We start from the raw sequence: 8,593 nt of genomic DNA on the forward strand, positions 1-8,593 counted from the left end.
TGTGTAATGAGCAGGACGCAGGTGAGTCACCAGGTAGGAACAGCAGCCAAACACAGGAATGTGTCAGCATGTGGATGAGCGAGTTCCAGAGGAAAATGTCTTTCCATTATACTGAGAACATAATGGAGCGATTTCTGTTGAGCAGGGTTTAGTTTAACTTTTAATTTCTTCTAGCTAATCTAGTTATATTAGTTGATAATTATTGTATGAATTACATCAATTTTAACTAAAATAATCAGATTTTAATAGATAACTGCCAAGTTTTTAATACATCTAAATGTTTATTTTACACATTTGGAGGATCTTATGCTTAGTAAATATAATTTTGTTTTTATTTGTAGTTGATGTAGAGTTTTTACCCAACATATACAGATAAACACTGTAAAAAGCTGTAGCTGCACAGACCTGCAGAAGTTACAGAATCATAAAAAAGTCACTGCACTGTGTAAAATGTCTTACTGCTGTGCAAATATGTGGTTGGTGTAATATTATCAAAGCACAAACTCCAAAGATACAGGAACCTCTTTAAAGTATTACTGACAACAAATTAACACTTAAAATAAATAATTTTTAATCAAATAAAACCGTATCTCACATGTGTGCTAAGGCTACTGAGCTTCCCTGACTCATTATGCAGAGATAAAATCATTAAAACCTTTCAACACGTTTACGAACCCAGACACTTAGTCAGGAAAAATATTTATCTGGAAGCTGAAAAACCCTGAAACGCTTCCTGGCCTTTTCCCGTTTTCTTTAATCAACGAAGGAAACTCGTGTTTTCAGGTTGGGTGAAACAATGAGCCCGTCCGTAACTTAGGCTGAGCAAAATGACATCATGTTTTCATCATGGTCTGCTGTTTGTTCTGCTTTCTGCCGGAAATCTGCTTCATTGTGACTCAGAGAAAAACACAGAAATACAAAACGGGTTTCCAGCAAAAACAGTTTCCTCAAAGAAAGTTACCAGATGGCAGAAAACACAAAGTTATTGCTTCATACCAGACAAGAAGGCGGAAACTGCGGCGCTGCAGCGCCCCCTGGTGGAGAGCTGGGGTAGCTGCATGTGTGTTTGTGGTGTGATTCTGCAGAGAAGCTGGTCAAATTCACGCGGTTTTAGTTTGTGGTTTCAGTGAACAGGAAGCTGCAAATTTCAACAAACTTACAAACATGTTTAAGCAGCTGCAGAAATACTCACACTGGTTTCTGCGTAGAAAGATTTACTGCTAGGCTCAAATACATTCACACACCGGGAAGGTTCAGTAAAAATATATTCATATTTTCATTATTGCAAATATCTTCTAGGCTTTTGCTTTTCACCTCCTTAAAACTGCAGATCAGCGTTTTACTTTCTGTTTCCACTGCTTGCAATCATCAATCTATGAGATTGGATGAGCTCTGAGCAATCACCCTAATCTTTAGATCTTCTTTATAGGTCAGATTCAAGTCTAAAGCAACTGATTAAATCAGCCTTACACAACATTTAGATCTGCCGGGGGAAGGAACCATTTTGAGACAGATTTTATATGTTTACAGGCGAATGAATGCAGAAGCAAACAACCAAATCCAAGAGGATGAAATGCAGCAACCAAGGATTTAAAAATGTTTTGATTTTAAAAAAAGTAAGCACAAAAGTTAATGGAAGAATAATTTCATTTTTGCATTCATGTGATTTGTAATCCACGAATCGGTTTGTTTCATTAAATGATAGAAAATCTTTCAGGTATTGATCAGATGTTGACATTTTGAGCTAATTTGCTTGAATTAACATCCCTTTGATTTATCATATTAAAGCTTTAATGTTAAGAAATAATTCAGCAAATTGTGTTTTCAATAAATCAAACCCTAATCCTATTTATTCCACCTAAATTTGTATGATTTTAATCTTCTTGCTTCATTTAGCAAAGAAAAACTACAATAAATCTGTATTTTTCTAGTTAACTGAATTTAAAGATGTGGAGCATCGGGGATTATTTCCACACTGTAAGATGAGTTTGCAGATTTCTGAATATTATTGGCAGTGGATCTGGAGCAGGCCGACACCCTGCGGGCGTGGCGCTGACGTTCTCATGCTTCAGGTGAGCGGCGCACGTTTCCACTCGCCAAGCGGACCGGAAAGACGAGACGAGGTCAACCATCAGCCCAACGAACCCGGTTCCAGTTTCAGAAAAAAATCTGAACAGGAAAATGTTCAAATTTCACTGGAGAAATTAAAACATCCACAGAAACTAAAAACATAAAAATAAAGCTGGGTTCACTTATGAATGTCTGGTAAATTCAGAGATTTTTTGTTTTAGGGCTGAATCTGAACATGTTAACGTTTTTGCTCAGTTTTAGGCTATTAGAGTAAAAATATTTAGATTTTTAATATTTTCTCCAATTTAAATGTTTTGACTTAAAACTTGTTCTGCTCTAACTCAACCGTTACTGTAAAAAGAAAAAAACGTTTTTAACAAAAGCAAAATATGTTTGCATGCTGCAGCTACTGCTTATGATACTTTTATTAAAACTTTATTCATATCTTAACATTTTAATAATGTAGGAAAGTCAAAGAAACTTAACTAAATTCAGAGAAAACAAAAAGTTTTAATTATTATAAAATGTCAACATGTCCAGCCTGTGTTGTGAAGGATGAGTCAGAATCAGCAGGTCTGAACTTCACCAACATTGGAAACAACAAGAAGCTTGAAGACGATTTAATGACACAGATCCACAGACATTTTCTAGGCATCATGAAGAGCAGACCTCTCAACTTCCCAAAATAACTTCATATTTTTACTGTTTTACCTTCGGTACAATGTTAGGTTCTTCTCCCTTAGTTTCCCCAAATCTACACAAACGACCAGCTTTGATGCTCGAGAAGCAACAGCTGCAGCCCAACAACCCAGGAAGGTTTGGGCTCCATCTCCACGGTAGCAGAAGAAGAATTAATGAAAGTAGCAGAAGACAACAAAGATGGAGAAGTAGAAATTATTCATGTCAAGCTCAGAGAAATCACTAAAAAACCCAAGAGCTCCAGCTCAGTTAGCAGGTTAAAGGTCAAAGGTCATCTCAGGTCAGCTAGTAAAACAGGCTTGTAGAAGTTGAAGTAGTGAACTTTGCTCTGAAATACAAAATGTTCAGCAGGTTTTCTAAGCAGCTTCTGAATGGAGAAGACGACTTCTCTCTTGCAGAGAGCTGAAAAATCAAAGTTCTGCACCGGCCTAATCAAAGTCCAGACCTCCACATTGAAATGCTGAGGGGAAACATATCTGCAAACAGCAATGAAATGGAGCAACACCTTAAAGATTGTGGGGTGTACTTAGTTTCCCTGACAGCCTCAGTGTGCTGTATCAGTCAGCAGGATGTTTTAATTTCTGGTTCGGCGTCTGATGTTGGTAAAATCGACAGTCAGCTGATGTTGCACTTCCTGCTTCGGGCTCAGCTGCGTTGCGTAATCGCTGAGGGGGCGTGGCCTGATTACGGTAAAGTCATAAAGGTTCCAGTTCAGCCGGACGCGTCTGCATACAGGAAGCACGTGTGTCTTGTTTTCTGTCAGATGATCTTCATCTCCTGCATGACACAAATATGAAGCAGTGCTGACCAGTCAAACCAGTAGCACAACAGACTGGTTATGAGTCTAATTCACTGAGACATGATCGGCATTCGGACTGGAACAGGAGAACCTCAGTTCCCAACCAGAACACACCAGACACGTTCATGAGAGAATTTTATGTTAAATAATACGAATTTTTACTTTAAAGAGCTGAAATAAAATAAGTAAAGTCGTTTTAAATTATTAAATTTTGTTTTCCAAAACATAAATACCTGATTAGTAGTAAATTTAAACAATCGGAGGGATTTTAACAGACGGTGGAGACGGTTCTGGGGGAAAGGAAGGTCTGATGAACCTGCTGAATATTTTAGTGTTGATTCGTCCAAAAGTGGATTATTATTCTGTTTCACACATCACAGTCTGGTAGACTCGGTTCTATTAGGGACCAAAACTGCAACATTTGATACATTTTCAGCTGCTGCTGTTCTCTTTCTCACTGCACTGAGTCAAACAATCCAAACTAACTGAAAAACCTGTTCCCCTCCTCACCTGTGGGGGCGCTGCACCACGAACCGCCGAAGGAAACAACACAAAAACCTCTGAAGAAGACACACTCACAACAAAGTGAACAAAAATGGAGCGGCGTCAGATGTTTGGGCATATTTTCACCCAACCACGAGCCATTTCTCTAGGCGCTAGGCTACGTGTTTGTTTTGGTCGTATTTACCCACAATGCCCTGTGCTGTCGTCCACTTCCTGCTTTTGGAGTGTCTCTGGTCCGCTTGGTGTCCACATATGCATTCAAATCAAACCAAAGTTCACTTCAACTGAGCCCAGACCGAGGTTTGTAGGCAGACCAGAGTTAGCTTAGCATTCACACCTCACCTGTGTTCATATGAAAACGTGTTTCCATTGCAGTTTTGCCAAATACACTAATTTTAATAAAGCCGAAAAACCACTTCATTGTATTGCAATCTCTTTTTACGTGGCAGGTTTTGATTAAGCAAATTTATTTTCGAAATTCCAATATGTGCAATTTTATGTTTAACAGAAATGCAGTTTAAAAAAGAGGTTCCGTGTTTTTAAACAAAGAGTCGAAGCGTCCTCTGTTTTTTGTGTCGTTCTGTGGCAGTGATACAGTGTCACCAAGTGGTCTGGTGGACATTTTTTCTTGATCACTTATAAAATATACTGTCTCTGCTCTGTTAGTTCAGGACCTAAGGGACCTTTTAAAAATAAATAATCCAGTTGTTATGCAGTAGATGAACTGGTGTGTTAGAAAATCTGCTTTTAATATTTTATTTCAGGTTGGTTCCCAGTCCAAAACTCTGTTTAATTCCAGGATTTCTTGAAGTCTGGCAGGTTTTTCGTTTGTCCTCCCATGTTGATTTAACTCCAGGCCTGCTGCTGATAGGAGGAGCTAATAATCAGCTAAAAGCTCTCTCAGTGGAGAAACTGGCTCCCTACCTGTATCTGCAGACCACAAACCTTTAAATTAAATTATTTTTAGTTTAAGCAACGACCTGCAGCTGCTTCGGATTCTGGTTTGAGGGAGATCAGAAGGAGCGCCTGCTGATCTGGAGGGTTAATTTAACCGACACATTGAATTAAAGACAAAGCAGACGACCTTTCTGCAGCGGCATAATCTGTTTAACACGAGTCGAGTCGCCATGTCACATTCAGGAGGGGAACCTTTTCAATCAGCTTTTAGTCGTCTCAGTGTTTCACCCAGAAAACTGATAGAAAATTAATTTGAAACTAACAAAGAACAGATGAAAACAACAAAGTTTAACTGAAACAGTTTTACAGTAAAACGAAAAGGTGGAACCAAAAATGATCTCAGAGAGAGAATGGATGGATGGATGGATGGATGGATGGATGGATGGATGGATGGATGGATGGATGGATGGATGGATGGATGGATGGATGGATGGATGGATGGTCTCCTGTCTTACTAACAAGCTGCTCAATATTCCAACACAAATGTTTTTAATTATGAAGAAAAACTACAGATAAACAATTTAAAGCTTCATAAACTTCCCATTACTTATTAGTTATTATTATTAATCATTATTGTTAATAATTATTCCTTCTTCCTGCTGCTTCAGTCCATCACCACCAGGTTTACCAGAACCAGAACCAGAACTCCTGGGCTTATCTCCTAATAGTTACTCTGTAGCTAATCTCTGGTTAGCGTCTGTTTGCTCCTCACGTCTTCAGGTAAAACTGAACCTTTTGTCACCAAAGCAACAGAAAACCATCTTCAGCTCACAGACCGATCAGTCAGACAGATCCTGGCCGGCTGATTGGTCCGTTGGGCTTCAGCCCCACTAACCCGACCCATCCCTCCTTCCTCCATGTCTGCTAACATTTAGCCCTGATCATATTGATTAAAGGCTGCATTGACCTCTCCACCCTGCTCTCCTGGAGCTTTACGGCCTCAACGCTCCATGTGGCGCTGCCAAAGCACACACACACATTCCCACCCAGAAAGTCAATCCAGCACTCCCATCATCCTGAGACTGTTTGCTGGAAAAGCCATTAAGACTCCCAGGATCCTACCTGGAGTGGAACCCATTAGCCGGACTGGTCCATTAGCAGAGCAGCAATGTGCTGCAGATTTCTCCTTATGGGACTCATCGGTACAGGATTAGTTTAATTAGACGCCATATTGGTCCAAAACTGAAGTTATAATCTACGGACCTACAGACAAATAATCCAGAGTCAATGCACAACTTCAGCTGGTACAGCTGGGAACCAAAGAACAGGAAGGTCCATGTTCCCACAGGAACCTCTGGACTGGAAAATGGTTCAGAACTGGACTGGAAATGGACCAGAACTGGACTGGACACGGACCAGAACTGGACTGGAAAATGGTTCAGAACTGGACTGGAAACGGTCCAGTACTAACAACGGTTGGTATCTGGACTGGAAATTGTTGGGTATTGGAAAAGTTTCTGGACTGAAAATGGTCCAGAACTGGCCTGGAAGCAGCTGGGAACTGGACTTGAAGTGGTTCAGTGCTGGATTGGAAATGGTCCAGAACTGGACTGAGCTGGACCAGAACTGGACTCAAAATGTTCCGTTACTGAACTGGAATTGCTCCAGAAATTAAAACAGTTGGATGTTGGACTGAAAACGGTCCGGAACCGAAAATGTTTGGGTGTTGGACTGGAAACAGTGAAAAAGCATCCAAAGGAAAACTTTTCAAAAACCTTCAGGTGAGGAAAGTTCGGCGGCCTGGAGGGAAAAGCGGGACGTTTCAACACAACCAGTGATTCTCTGCTGCTTCTGACTTCCTGTCTGCAGGAGTATTTCAGCAGCCTCAGCCCAGTGTTGCAAACAGAGGACAGCGTTTCAACATGAGCAAAGGAGACTTTCTGCAGATGTGAAGAACAAGATGGAGGTGTGGAGGAGGACTGACAGCTGACTGTCGGTCCATTAATCTGAACACGATGCGGAGGGGAAGTGGTTCTGTTGGTTTGTAACCAGGAATGGATAAAAAAAGGGGAAGAGGCGCGTTGTTGTGGCAGGAGTGACAAACCGGGTGGTGACAGGCTCCTCATACTGGTCTGACTCGTTCCCAGCCCCGCAAAGCCGAGTCCGGTCGGAACCGAGACATTTAATTCACCTGGATCACACAGGAGAGAGAGCCCACAAGATGCTGCGGAGGAAGAGGAGGAAGAGGAAGAGGGATCCCTCCACACAACAACAAATAAATAAATAAACAGAGCTCATCAGCACAGTGGCGCATTCTCCCAATTAAGCTCCACAAATTACGCACAACTCCAGCAAACTTCTCCCCACAACAACCATCCAGTTCAGGCAGAAACAGGAAAACATGTAAATTAAATAATATAAAACGAAATAAAATCAGAGAGTAAAGCGAGTCCAGACACGCAGCTTACCCTCCTGATGCGAAGCGAAGCGACAGCAGCTGCTGCTCTGACTGAACCGAGGAGCCGCGACCAAAACCTCCCGATTCCCGGAGGCAGACAAGCGGCGGCGAAACTGTCAAAACGAGACTTCCGGTGGTTTCAAAATAAAAGTCTGACAACGGCTTCAGAACAGAGCGATGACAAATGATAGGAGCTAAAGATCTGCTTTCGTTTCTGTTTTAACAAATTAACATGAATTTAAAAAGGAGAAAATAAAAATTTTAATCTCTTTTAATTCATAGAATTTTTAATTTTATATTTATTTGAGATTGAGTTGTTGAAATGTTATTTAATGGTGTAGATTTTATTTTTCTAATAAAAAAATATGATCATTTTTAAAATAATTATTTTATATAATAAAAATTATATTAAAATACATGTATATTGTTTTGATCATTAAAATAAAGATGACCTCTAGCAGGAACAGAACATAAAACTTGAGTTTGTCTTATCTCATTTTTACATATACGTAGAATATTTTTCATATTTTAAATGTTTTATCTGAGAATCTTTGGTATGTTTTGGTTTTATCAGCTGAAATCTGTGTCGTAAAAAGACAAACCAGATGATCTGATGCTCTAAACATTCAACATTTTGCATTTTTCTATTTAAAAGAACAGTTTTGATGTTTGACTCAACAATTCAAACTGATGTAGTTCAGCAGAAGACTGCTTTGTTTTGATTGTTTCTGCTGTGAACCATCAGGACAACGTTTATGACGGGCTTTTATTCTGAAAAGGGAAGCGCATCAGGTTTGGTGGTCATATTGTGTGTCTTTCAAGCAGATGTTGGTTTTCCCCTGGGAACCACATCAGCTTCCTTCTCCACGCATTACAGGTGAAGTTACCTGTTTACACCTGAATGGATGCTGCAGCGGGAACAGGATGACAGACAAACACGTTAACGTGCCGCGAAACCGGAAGTTCCTTCATGTCCGATGATTGGAGGGAAGATAGAGCTCAGAAATGTGATCCATTTATCTATTCATCCACCTATCTATTCATTCACTCAACTATCCATTCATCCATCCATTTATCTATTCATCCACCTATCTATTCATTCACTCAACTATCCATTCATCCATCCATTTATCTGTTTGTCCACCTATCTATTCATTCACTCAACT

This window comes from Poecilia formosa, unplaced genomic scaffold, assembly GCF_000485575.1.
Source record: "Poecilia formosa unplaced genomic scaffold, Poecilia_formosa-5.1.2 Scaffold602, whole genome shotgun sequence".
NCBI lineage: Eukaryota > Metazoa > Chordata > Actinopteri > Cyprinodontiformes > Poeciliidae > Poecilia > Poecilia formosa.